Here is a 14,752-nt window from a genome sequence, read left to right as displayed (position 1 = left end):
GCAGATGACGTGATCTTAATTGATCAAACTCTAATTGGCCTGCAAAGAAAACTAGAGAACCTGTCCAGATATATTGAAGAAAACAACTTGGAAATTAACAAAGTAAAAACGAAAATCCTCATTCTGGAGAAAACAGGCAAACAGGATTTGAAAAATCAAAACTGGCATCTTGACAAAACAAAAATTGAATTGGTAAGAAACATCAAATATTTAGAGTAACAATCGATGGTTTAGCCAGAGAAAATGCAATGCAAGACATACTCTGGGAAAAAACAAAGCGATTGACATCACAGACCAAACTGGTCAACAACAAGTTTGGGAAATTTTCTCTCCTCCCTTCCATCCAATTTTATAGAACAAAAGTGGTGCCGGCGCTAATCTATGGAATGGACACTTCCTTAAACATGCCCCAAACCATATGAAATAAACTGGAAGGTTACATCTGGAAAGCCATCTTGGATTTACCAAAATCTACACAAATGGCTGCAATTCAACAAGAATTGGCCCTTGTCTCCTTGGCAGGCCTAGTGGACCATAATGCGATGCTATTATACAGGAAAATCTTAATGGCAGATACACTGCCCATCTTCAACATCATCACTGAAGAAGTAAAAAGCGAAAAATGCAAGGCCCTAAATGCGTGGGTAGCCAGAGTAAAAGAAAACCTGAGTGAGGTTGGCTGTTCGGAGGTTGATCTGAGATACAACCCACAAAACGTTTTTAAAAAAATCGTCTTTAAATACTGGATTGATACCACCGAAAAGGCTAACGCAAACAAACTCTTGGCTCACCTTCCTACTACATTTAACAAAGTTAAAGTGCCGCTAAACTACTGCATCAAATTTCCAAACAAACCACTACGCATTCTGTTTATGAAAGCAAGACTAAACTTACTATTAACTCATGAAATTCTGTCAATCAGAACGTCATCGGCAGAAAACGGCTGCCGTCTGTGTAAACAACAGGAGAGCCCCGAAACACTAAAAAACCTGGTGCTGGTGTGCCCGGAGACAAAACAGAATCGTTACACCTACTTGCTGCCACTGGTCGCTGACACCGCAACGGTGGACTTGGACTCCGGATGGAAAAGACTGATATCTGGTGAAACCAGAAGATGGACCATAGCAGAGGTCAAATTTATAGACCTAGTGATGAAAATGTTAAACAATCCTGCGAAAGAAATTAGAGGAAATGCACCAGCCTAAAAGTATCTATAGGTCAGGTGCCATGCCTGCCACCCCAGGGTCCGTTACTTACCCCAAACACTCCTATTTCCCGGCATCCTCAGCCTTCAGAACAGCCAGTCCGTTCTATACTCAATGGAAATTGGCCGGGAGACGCTACTGAGAGAGCTCGCGTCACATGACCAACGTATGCGTCATCGCGTTGGTCGGGTGCACGTCAGTTGACATTATTTAACAAAGCTGATGCCTTACAGCTGCGCTTCTGATCATTTTTGGTATCTGCATTCCGGAGCTTGCTTCTGCTGTTCTTCGCAGACGCTCTTCTTTTCATCGAAAGAAGCGGTTGACTTTCCCCGCGTTCCTACGCAGTTTCAGGCAACCTCCCAGCTCGTCTCAGAGCACTCCTTTCTTCCGCGTTCTTACGCAGCCGTCTACTAACTTTATCTAGTTCCAATACGGAGTCCCGTCGCGTTCCTACGCAACACTCTTCAACCTGTTGCTTCGTTCCAAGACGGAGCCCCGCCACGTTCCTACATGACATAGCAATTTCCACGGACTGCAATCAACACCCGGCAGAGTTCCACTCCATACACATCCAATTCGGCAATACTATTAACCTCATTACTCTTTGTCATTTTCCGTAGACATTTATTTCCATTCTGTATATACTTCCTCTGCTAAATCCCATCCTACTTGCAGGAGAGTTTAGTCTGACAGTCTCTGTACTCACTCTTGATCAGGACTCAACTGGACCTTCAACTATTGTAAAGGTTTGTCTTCCTGGATCAAGGTTTTCTTTTCCTCCTACTACAAAGTGCACAGAACTTTGGACGCTTACCTGTGTGCACCAACCTGACTCTAGTGCGGCCCTCGTTCCGCCCGGGTTAGATTCCTCACTACCCTTTCCTTGTCGTTGTTTTCTCCTTGGATTCATCGGACATTGTTGGGACTTACCTGTGGCTGTACATCCAGGTTAGGGTATTTAACATAGGTTCTTACTGTCCTTTTGTAACAATAGCCTTCTAATTAGTCCACTCTCTATCAACAGCCTGGTGAATCTTGGTCCACTCTTGCCCTTCTCACTAATAGCTCTCTTTGACTGTGGGTTTTAGTAGTCAGAGAGTGACATTAGTTAGAAGGTTTCTCTTGAGACACTACGTTCTACCTCTGACAACAGTAGATGGGAGAAGACATTGAGTGTATCCTTTGCAACTACCAGTCTGTATCCTTTAAGTGAACCTTAGACATTCCTTCTGTATCTGTGTTAATCAGCAGGCGGGAGGCGTATTTGAAGATGCACCAAATCCTTTTATTCAGAACAAAAAAAAAAAAAAAAACTTTAAATGCAGTTTTCAACACAAGCACCATTTTCGTTTTTTCAAGGAAGCACTTCTTTCACTTTCCTGAATAAGGCCTTAAATCAGGGTTGGTGCTGTGACACGGGTTAAGGCCAAATTAATGTAAAGAAAGAAAAAAAAACAGAAGTCTTTTAAATGTCCTTGCCTTTTATTGTGGGCTTCTTTTTCCTCCTAAGGCACTCACTAAGCGTTGCTTCAGACTTCCTATCTAAAGTTCAATAAAAAAAAGAGATGTCCATTCCGGTAACCTTTTCTTTCCTTGGTTCCGTGGGTTAAAGTAAACAGTCCATAAATCAATGCCCGTGTCGTCTAACAGCCAGCATTTATCCCGGCCAAATGGTGCTTTTCAAGTAAGCCCCTGTCAGAGGGACTCTGCGTTTTTCTGCGGCGAGAGTTTGCGCATACGGACTTCTTGTATGCCTGTGGCTCTGGCAATCAGTATGCCCAGTTAAAACCTGCTGCCTCCTCCTTCCATTTCTCCTTGCACTCGCCTTCTCCCTGGATAAAGAAAGAACAGACAGCCTCTCTGAATCCACGCATGCGTTAAAAATGCTCTCTTCCCCTCCCCTCCCAAGTCCAGGTGTGTTCAATCTTTCCGTGCTCTCATGAATCAACCCCACCCTTTCCTCGCTTTTCTCTCTGGGCTCTCCCACCTGACCTCCCTGGTTATTATTGGATTCCACCAGCCCTCCTGATATTCTGTCCGTTCTGAATGCCTTTCTTCTGCTGAGGTAATAAGGTAGGTGAAGGTCACTATGCGTTTTGGAACTAAGTGATTTGGCAGCTTTTCTTCGTGATTCAGCATAGTGCATTGTGGGAGAAGTAGTTTTCTGACATGTAGTCTCTGTAGATTTTATTTTGGAATCTCCTGGCAGGGTGGGTTTTTTCATTATGTGCGGCATGTTTTCACCGTCCATGACTGCAGGTACAGGGTGTTCTGTTAACTTTATGTTGGTGAGTGGGCTAGATGTCCCGCCACTGTTCAAATTAGGTGACTCCGGGGGTGTATCCTCACAATCTGTTGTGTTCATTATCACAAACCAGGTTATAACAGAATCCGAAGCCATGATGGAGGGTTCCGATCCTCTGACTGTCTTCACCCAATTGGTGGCGGATTTGAGACAGGAAATGATCACAGCACAGGATGCCATGCGCCATCGTATGGACGTAATGCAAGATGCCATACGGGGCTCCTCACAAGGAAGGGTTACTCCAGAACCAATTGCTTCTGGTTCAGGTCTGTCTGCACCTCAAAGGGAATCCGTTCAGGTGTTAATGCCAACACAATTCCCTCTGGCTCCACCCGAAAGGTTTACGGGAGACCCCAAGACCTACCGCACTTTTGTTAATCAGTGTCGTCTCCACTTTCTGTGTAGACCCAGTTCATTTCTGGATTTGACAACCAAAGCAGCTTTTGTATTGTCGCATTTGGGGGTCACGGCAGCAGCCTAGGCGAATCCTTTGCTGGAGACCAACAGCCCATTGTTATATGACTGCGACGAATTGCTCTCAGCAATGAGTAAGGTCTTTGACATGAGGTATGCTACTCAGGCAACCGATTTAGAACTGTTGAATCTACAACAGGGTAATCAACCACTAGTGGCCTATCTCGCATGTTTCAATCAATTGACAGCTGAAACACAGTGGCCGGAAGATAAGTAGACTGCGGTCTTCTATAAAGGGCTGTCCGAGAAATTGAAAGATGCCTTGTCAGCAGTCCCTGTCGTGCCATCAGAATACATGGAGATGCTCGATCTAGTTCTCCAGATTGATGCTCGGAGATCTGCCAGAAAGGGCGAAAAGAAATCCTTCCTGTCCGCTCCAAACCTACCTGGAGTTACTCAGACCGCCTCTAACGGACCTGATCCCAAGCAAATGGGGGCTATTATTCAGGGTCGTTTATCCGCCGCTGAGCGAGAAAACCGTCGCAAGAATAACCTATGCATGTACTGTGGCTCGGCGGATCATTTACTGGATTCTTGTCCTAAAAAACGGGTAAAAAAGCCGGGAAACGCCAGAGCTCGGCAATAGTGGGGGTCCTTTTGCCGAGTACCAAAACGGACTCCGCTTTGTCTTTAAATGCTTCCATTGCAGTAACGGTGTCCTTGTGTTTTAACAACACCACCGTTCAGACCCAGGCTATGATAGACTCTGGTGCAACTAATAGCTACATGGATATCACGTTTGCCAGGCAGTCATCTATACCTATGACCACTAAAGCAGTACCCGAGTCAGTCAAGACAGTCGATGGTTCTGCACTATCTTCTGGTCTGGTTACGGAAGAAACGTTGCCTATTACAGTATCCTTACCTGACGGTCACACTGTAAAAATAGTTTTTGACGTAATCACAGCACCTCAATGTCCATTGATTTTGGGTCTATCATGGCTTAAATTACATAATCCTATGATTGATTGGGTCACTGGTCATATCCAGTATCCTTCGGATCATTGCAATGAAAACTGCTTTTTGGATTCCGGTGGGGTTCATGACACCCCTGTCCTGGCGTTCCTCGAAGGGTTGTCGAGAATAAGTGCAATGACTTCACCTAAGTCACCGATACCTCAGGAATACCAACAGTTCTCCGATGTGTTTGACAAAGGCAAGGCTGAAACATTGCCTCCACATCGTCAATGTGATTGTCCTATCGAATTGATTCCCGGGCCAAGACATCAACCGGTCAAGTCTACTCTCTTACCAAACAGGAAGATGCAGTCTTGAAGGAATACATCAATAAGGCACTCCACTCAGGCTTTATTCGTCCTTCACCGTCCCCGGCTGCATCTCCTTTTTTTTGTCCCTAAAAAAGAAGGGGACTTGAGACCCTGAATTGACTACAGGGCTTTCAATGCCATAACAGTAATGAACCAGTACCCTCTACCTTTGATCAACGTCCTGTTGTATCAGTTGGGCTCTTCAGTCGTTTTCTCTAAACTGGACCTGAGGGGTACGTACAATCTTGTATGGATCAGGGCAGGTGATGAGTGGAAGACCACCTTCAAGACCCGGTATGGCTAATATGAGTACCTCGTCATGCCCTTCGGTCTGTGCAATGACCCCGCAACCTTTCAGTACTTTATTAACGATATCCTTAGTGATTACATGGATCAATTTGTGGTCATATACCTGGATGACATATTGATATACTCTGCATCCTTAGAGGAACACATACAGCATGTATCCAAGGTACTTCAAAGGTTAAGAGAAAACCATCTCTTTGTCAAGCCAGAAAAATGCGTCTTTCACTCTCAGGATGTAGAGTTTCTGGGATATGACATCACCAGCCATGGAGTTAGAATGAGTCAATCCAAGGTAAAAACCATCCTGGACTGGCCAGTCCCTGTTTCTATCAAGTCACTGCAATCTTTTCTGGGATTTGCAAACTTTTATAGGCGCTTCATCCATTCCTTCTCAAGAGTGGTGGCACCACTCACTACACTAACCGTTGTCTGTGGTTGTTCAGTTCAGCCCTCATTGAAGAAGGAGATCCTAGATTGGGTATCACGTAACCCCCCATGAGGTACATGAACTGCGTCTCTATATCAGAGATGGTCTTCCGTTTATGAACGGCCTCCTGTACCTACCGACAGAGGAGACACGTACCAAGGCACTGCATTGGGGTCACGATTCCATGGTAGCAGCTCATCCAGGCCAAAAGAAAACATTGGAACTGCTACAACGATGGTGCTGGTGGCCCAAAATGTCCTGTGATGTTGTGGATTATGTCTCATCATGTGCTCTATGTGCACAATGCAAAAACACACCGAGTAAACCTATGGGATTACTACTCCCATTACCGGTTCCCCACAGACCTTGGTACATGGTTTCCAAGGATTTCGTAGTCGAATTACCTTCCGTCCATGGTTACGACACAATCTGGGCTGCAGTCGACTACTTCACTAAAATGGCCTTGTTCATACCCTGTCAGGGCCGATTTGTTCCTAAAGCACGTCTTTAGGTTCTTTGGTCTGCCCTCTATCATTATCACCGACAGGGGTTCACAGTTTGCATCCCGATTTTGGAAGGCACTAACTTCTGCTCTGCTTATGGAGGATTGCATGTCCAGTTCTCATCATCCTCAAACAGATGGGCAGGCAGAACGGGTTAACGGAACTTTGGAACAATACCTACGTTGTCTGTGTCTTCAGTACCAGTCCTCTTGGTTTTTGCTGTTGCCGGCAGCTGTGTTCGCGTATAATAACTCACAGCATTCCTCAACGGTTATGTCACCGTTCTATGCTCTTTATGGACAGCACCCACGATACATCCCAGTAGATTTGGAATTGACCGACACAGTACCTGGGGCAACTGACAAGTTAAAAGCTCTGACCGCCCTTCAGACCAAAATAAAAAAAACCTAATGAAGGCACAAACTAGTGCCAAATACTATGCAGACCAGCGTCGGGCGGCTGCGTCGCGCTACACAACTGGCATGCCAGTCTGGTTGTCTACTAAACACCTATAGATCATGGGTAAGAGGAAACTTCTGCCTCGATTCATCGGACAATACAAAATAACACAAGTGATCAATCCTGTTGTTGTACGGCTGGACTTGCCCGCACGTTGGAGAGTACACCCGGTGTTCCATGTTTCTTTGGTCAAACCATGTATGTCAAGAACCCGGTTGTCTGTCCGACCTTTTGTGGTTTCAGCTAAGGGCGCAGACGAATATGAGGTCCGTGCTATCCTAGGTATGAGAATGCAGCCGGGGTTCACCACTATCTCATTGATTGGAAGGGGTATGGTCCGGAAGACCGATCATGGGAACCCTTGTCGAATATTCACGCTCCTGTGTTGCTCCGTCGCTTCCATGCAATGAGAGGAGTGGGGCGCCCTTTGGGGGATGGTACTGTCATGCCTGCCACCCCAGGGTCCGTTACTTACCCCAAACACTCCTATTTCCCAGCATCCTCAGCCTTCAGAATGGCCAGGCCATTTTATACTCAATGGAAATTGGCCAGGAGACGCTACTGAGAGAGCTTGCGTCACATGACCAACGTACGCATCATCGCGTTGGTCAGGTGCACGTCAGCTGACATTATTTAACAAAGCTGATGCCTTACAGCTGCGCTTCTGATCATTTTTGGTATCTGCGTTCCGGAGCTTGCTTCTGCTGTTCTTCGCAGCCGATCTTCTTTTCATCGCAAGAAGCGGTTGCCTTTCCCCGCATTCCTATGCAGTTTCAGGCAACCTCCCAGCTCGTCTCAGAGCTACTCCTTTCTTCCGAGTTCTTACGCAGCCTTCTGCTAACTTTATCTAGTTCCAATACGGAGCCCCATCGCGTTCCTATGCAACGCTCTTCAACCTGTTGCTTCGTTCCAAGACGAAGCCCCGCCACGTTCCTACGTGACATAGCAATTTCCACGGACTGCAATCAACACCCGGCAGAGTTCCACTCCATATACATCCCATTCGGCAATACTATTAACCTCATTACTCTTTGTCATTTGCCGTAGACATTTATTTCCATTCTGGATATACTTCCTCTGCTAAATCCCATCCTACTTGCAGGAGAGTTTAGTCTGACATTCTCTGTACTCACTCCTGATCAGGACTCAACTGGACCTTCAACTATTGTAAAGGTTTGTCTTCCTAGATCAAGATTTTCTTTTCCTCCTACTACAAAGTGCACAGAACTTTGAACGCTTACCTGTGTGCACCAACCCGACTCTAGTGCGGCCCTCGTTCCGCCCGGGTTAGATTCCTCACTACCCTTTCCTTGTCGTTGTTTTCTCCTGGGATTCATCGGACATTGTTGGGACTTACCTGTGGCTATACATCCAGGTGAGTGTATTTAACATAGGTTCTTACTGTCCTTTTGTAACAATAGCCTTCTAATTAGTCCACTCTCTATCGACAGCCTGGTGAATCTTGGTCCACTCCTGGCCTACTCACTAATAGCTCTCTTTGACTGTGGGTTTTACTAGTCAGAGAGTGACATTAGTTAGAAGGTTTCTCTTGAGACACTACGTTCTACCTCTGACAACAGTAGATGGGAGAAGACATCGAGTGTATCCTTTGCAACTACCAGTCTGTATCCTTTAAGTGAACCTTAGACATTCCTTCTGTATCTGTTGTGTTCATTATCACAAACCTGGTTATAACATCAGGACTCAATGGTCCGGCAACACAAAAAGCTGAAAAGAAGAAAAAAAAAAAGGAAACGCCAAATTGCGAATCAACAGGAGGGAGTGTCGTCTGTACGAAACCTTGAAAAAATCATGTTTTCTTTTGATTAAATTCAAGTAATAAAAAAAATAAAAAAATAAAGTGACAATGCATATTGTACTGCCATTATGGGCAGAAAACTTGATGAGTGTTCTGACATGGGGGATTGGGTGGGGTAACTACACTAGGGCAGGCATTATGGATGTTTTCTTAAAGTGACATTGCATGTTTTACTTGAAAACCATAAGGTGGGCATCCCCTTCATCGTGGACATCTGGGGAAGAACCTATTATCACAAACCAGAGGTGATGCCTCATGGAACATACATTATTTTGCCTTGTTTTTAAAGGACTATCGGCCACATGGGGGGGGGGGAGAAGCAAAGGATCAGTGTAGGCTAATAATTACTTAAAATATGATCATATTCTTTATTTAGCCGGTACAAAAAAGACACAAATACATATCACAAATTTTAACCATTGCTTGATGATTTTGAATTCAAACTTTTATATATTCCAGATTTCTTTAAAGTGTATGATGCATATATCAAGTTAATTAGTTAATTTGATAAACAATAGATAGTCTCCTAGTAAAGTGCAAAACTAGAATGTGCAAAAGTATATGCAAAAGTATATGCAATTAGTAAAAGAATCTAATACATTCACCTTTCGGTTGAATCGGAGAGCAAGCCTATTCAGGAAAAAAATATTTAAAACTTTTTCACCTTTTAACAAAACTAAAAATTCCTTAAATATTTGTTCAAGGAATTTTTAGTTTTATTAAAAGGGGAAAAGGTGTTTAGAAATGATTAGCCTACGCTGATCCTTTGCTTTTCCCCCCCATGTGGCCTATAGACCTTTAAAAACAAGGCAAAATAATGTATGTTCCGTGAGGCATCAACTCTGGTTTGTGGTATATGGCATGTTTTACTGCCAGGATGGCGAAAAGTCAACTTGATAAGTGCTCTTAGGTGGGGGAGGATGTAGGAGTGACTATACTGGGGTGCACAAAAAAAATGCATGGCAACACCTGTGACAACTTTGAAATGTATAACATGACCATCACTGGAATCTTGGGAGTGGCAAGGTGTCTATATTTCGCCATTGCCATAAAGCAACATTTTCCTGCTTTCAGAGTGGCTCTGGCAAATGCAAATGAGACCCAACATGTGCAATGTATTTTGTGTATATAAGTGGTGCACGACAAGAAGCAGAAGTAGGTAGGCAGTTTTGCCCTTAACCAATATGGCTATTGACTGGCTACCAATATGGCCACTTACTGGATGAGAGAAGAATGGTGTTGGAGATGGATACATTACCTCAGAGATGACGACTAACACAATGTTGTGGAACCTCTTACCCACCCAAGTGAGATTCCTGGCAGCTACAATAGCAATTAAATGCATCTGGAAAGAGGTTTTCTGAGCAACAAAGACGAGCTTGTGTCTGGTCCCTCCCTACCATAGTTTAAGAATACTTAGTTTTTAAGGGTTCTAAGTTGAAGCGCAGTGGTCACAAAGGGGTTCATGGGGTTGCAAATACACCCCTTCACTGAGACCCCAGTCCTAGCCTACCCATCATCACTGATTCATACTTTTCCTAATTAGGTTGTGGTATTCCTCTGTGTGTATGTCACCCGTAAAACATGCACTCCCTCACCGCGAAAGGGATATCAAGTCACTGCTAAACGTGTTCTTTATTTCCTGTTCAAGGCTTCAATGTTCCTAAAGTCTGTTGGCCTTTGGGAGCATAATGTGCAATGCTTGGAAACAGCATTGGGATGGCGTCCTTTTCTGCAGATGTTGCCTTTTCAGAGTTAGCCAGAGCAGTAGTGAACCTGGCCAGGTTTCCAGCTGCCCAAGACAAATTCATACACCAGACTTTTCATTTCTGTAGAACAGTTCACTCCACAAAAACAAGACACGCTCAGTTGAATCAGATTACCAGTAAAAATTGCAATTTCTCCACATGCAGTGAGTAATGCTATGCTGGCGGCTGCAAAACAGATGTGAAACGTTTGTTAATGTAGGCAATCGCAGTCAGAAACAACTTGGACACGCTAACCGTGCAAGAACAATTTGTTATTTAGATGTTAGGTTGCTGCAATGTGTGCAAAGTTCCACTTTCCGAGCTAATTTCATTTTTTAGCAAGAACAACTTATAACTGCCACAATACTGGCAGGTACATTGTGCACTGTTAAAAAGTGCGCTGGAGTCCTTTTTGTTTTATGGCCCTAGACACCCTGAAAGGATTTTTTGAGGAATGTATAAGTGTGCCTGGTGGCAGCAGTTACATTTTATAAGTGTTTCACTTCTTCTTACGGATATGGCGTTTACCACGTTTGGTTCAAGACTGTGGCCAGGTCCGAAAATGGCAGAGCCACAAAGTCTTTTGTTCTGTCCAATGGCCATTTTGTCCCTTGCTCTGGCGAGTAACCCGGGTTTTCCTTATTTAGGCATGTAGCCTCCCGCGAAAACCGATCTTTTTTGCGGGCTTCTGGCTGTCATGTGTGTGTGCCCAGGAAGTGGGTTCTGACTTTCTGATCTCAATCCACACTCCTGGTACCAGGATGTCTGGAGTGCCTGAATGACTGGGACCACCATGGACCATGATTGGTCCATGACTGGGATGCCTGCACGAGAGCAGATCTTCAATTGGAAGTGCTCAATTTTGGCACAAAGCTAATCCCAGATAAGAGAAGGGGCTCTGCATCCATTCCAGGTCGATCACCTGAGTTCTCACTGAACTACAGAAGGAGCCAAGTATCCTGCATGAAGAAACTGACTTGTGAAACCACCGGAAATGTTATGGAAGGTTTTGGCACCCTTCACCTTTTGCTGTCCCGTCTGACCTCGGTTTTCTTCATCGATCAAGAAGGTCAACCAAGGCGCTTTGCCCCTTTGGAGTAGTGGGAACAACTACTCTCGGCGCCCTCTGCCTACCCACCGAACGAGCCCTTTCAGAAGTGTTCCTGGGCCATCCAGTGAAATGTCCAGCTCTACCGCAGGGTATCCCGCAGAATCGCTGCCGTCTTGAGTGGAAGCCCGAGACTTGGGAAATCACTTGCTTCTAGTCCCGTACCCTCTCCGGCTGAATTTTGCAGGCCTAGCTCCTCCAGGTTCCGAATTAGGAGAGTGTGTAATGCTACCCGCATCTGCAATTCCTGCATCACTACCTGTTGGTGACAGTCGCTGTAGGTGCCTTGCTGTTTTGCACTTCTGTGCCCTTGAACTGGATAGACCAGCCCCTTTGATGAGGAGCAATTACCCTTGAGATGGATGGGGATGCAGACCTTACTCATACATCAATAATAGAGCCGACTCAGGAAGCCGACAAAAAAGAAGACTGTTTTAATACCCATTTTCTAAAACAGGGAGCATAACGAACATCAATGCAATCGCTCGATCTTCAAACTCCAAGTACTTTAAGAAAAAACAGAGCTTTTATAAGCAATATGTGTCATCAATGACGTCTGAACCACATGTGTACCAACATCATCCTACGTGGCAAACTACAAAAACCTATAAGCATGGGCTATTGGCTCTGAGTGAACATCTAAGTATATAACACTGTTCTCAATCGGCCTGGAACGTGTAGAGGGGGATCATACGCTTCTTACCACACGGTTAAACTATATATTATCCAAAAAAGAAGGTATGCTGATATGCGTCTAAAAACCACAATATCCTATGAAAAAGGTATATCTATTACCCCAAACTTCTCTTATAAACCTTAAAATGTCTTTTTATTAAACACATAGATAATAGTACTCATAAAATGATCACATTACATAAAACTCCATAAAAACATGAAAACAAATTTTTCACAAAACAAGACACAAGAATAAACACATACTGTAGGTTACTTCTCTTGATCACTAGATCAACATCATGTGAAACTTCACATTGGCGTTGTATTTCTTTTTTTTATATCACACACTGATTTTCTAATTGTTTCCTAGACCCTACTTGCACAAGTTTCTGTCCCTAAAACCACATATAAATGTAGGACATTCATCAGGGGTATTTCGTTACTTGTGTTCCTATAACCGTGATAGTCTTCTTTCCTATCACTTATTTTCTTTGTCAGGTGTGTTCAGTGATTTGTAAATCCTGTGGGTTAAAGACAACCTATTAGGGTTTTTATTTTTATATGCACATATCTACTATCATAGAAATCTTATAAATAGACTCCGATAGTAACACCCCCGATCCACCAAGGGGGATATGTATGCTTCACTCTTACATACCTTCCAATCTGTGGTGACTACGTCCCACAGACGGCGAATTACCACCAAATGGTAACCAAAAACGAGATTTCCTTTTCTTTGGGAATATCTCTCCAAAATGTCTTCTATTCTAGAAAAAATTGGATAAACATCAAGGATACTGTTTCAGCGAGGGAGAATGTATATTGTGTATAAATAATTCTTTTACCACCACCAACAAGGTCCTCTTACCTGCGTTGGATAGAGGTGAAAAAATCTATAAGATTCCTTCAATATTTCCACTGTACCCTTCAGATGGGACACGTGGCTCAACGATACATCAGAGGACAAACTACGAGAGATAAATGAGAAAAACCCAAACAATGGCTTCAGTCAGTGTCAAATTCAAAAGCCACTCTATATTACATGTCCTACTCTTGAAAAATATATAATAAAATGTAATAAGCGCCCCTTCACTTACTATTAGGCTGCTTATTTAGTCTGTATTTTGTAGCTGGTCTTCTGCAGGTTCTACAGAGCTTGCATCAAAAGGCATGAATCTGTCCCAGAGTAGATCTAAATACATCAAAAAATGTATTCCATTTTAGTATTTTGGGCTACATCGTTCCATAATTACACTAGGCCCCAAAAGAATTCGCCTTTAAAACACCGTAAAGTAGTATTGGGTTTCATTTCTCCAGCTTACCTCAATTTGACATCCCTCCATCGATCATAAGTTCCCTGCTCGCCAACCGCGATAGCAGGATGGCCGTTCTCTTTTAAATATGGCCATATGTGCGGACGCGATGATGTCATCACGCTGTGTACGCGACGACGTCATCACGTTTAATGCGCGATGACGTCATCACGTTATGTGCGCGACGACGCCATCACGCCGCAACGCATGCCATCATGACCTAACTGCTTGTATGCGAGCCATAGAGTGCCTGTGAACCATATAATGATTCTGCCATAGGTGCGAACAAAGAAAAAGGAAAATACATGCATACACCCCTACTAATGGGGGCGAAAAAGAGTAAACAGCTCCAGCAAGTACACCCACATCACTTTCCAACAGAAGGAAAAGGTACGGGTAAAACAAAATGCCTATTACATAAAGTGTCATAAACGGGTAGACTGAGCGACAAAAACATGCATCCCATCTAGGCATTATGCCATTCAATATTATCATTGAGTCCATGGATATGGCTCTGGGTCAAAAAAATAAGTTTCTGTTCAAGGCTTAGTAATTTTTTGTTTACTTGTTCTTGTGTTTTGCCTCTTATGTGTTTTAAGATGGTCCAATTGAAATCACTATATTTGTGATTGTTTTCCACAAAGTGTTTTACTAGTGGTGCTTGAGCCACCCTGTTTCTGATGCAGCTTTTGTGCTCTATCATTCTCGTTTTACATTTTCTCATTGTTTGGCCAATGTAAATCAATTGACATGGGCATTTGATAACATATACCACATTTTCTGTGTTACAATTGGTATGTTCAATAATCTTCCATTCCCTTTCAAGACCTAAGTCTACTGTTGTTGTTTTTCTGGTCTGTGCGCACATAGTGCAATTGCCACACGGATGGTGCCCTATTACTGGTGGGAGGTCCCATAATCTTGTCTGTTGGGGTTCCCTTATTCTGGTGCTACCTATCTCGTTTCTCATCACTAGATTGCGTATCGTAGTACTTTTTTTGAACGCTATGAGGGGTTTTGCACATTCTTTAGTCATCACTTTCTTCCAATTCCTGTTTATAATGCCCTTAATCTTATAAGATAGGTTACTGAAGGTGTTCACAAATACCAGATGGGTTTCCTTATTCTCTCGATTTCTG

Source organism: Ambystoma mexicanum, chromosome 6p, assembly GCF_040938575.1.
Source record: "Ambystoma mexicanum isolate Mex_15411 chromosome 6p, UKY_AmexF1_1, whole genome shotgun sequence".
NCBI classification, from domain to species: Eukaryota; Metazoa; Chordata; class Amphibia; order Caudata; family Ambystomatidae; genus Ambystoma; species Ambystoma mexicanum.
Note: the sequence above shows the minus strand (reverse complement) of the source record.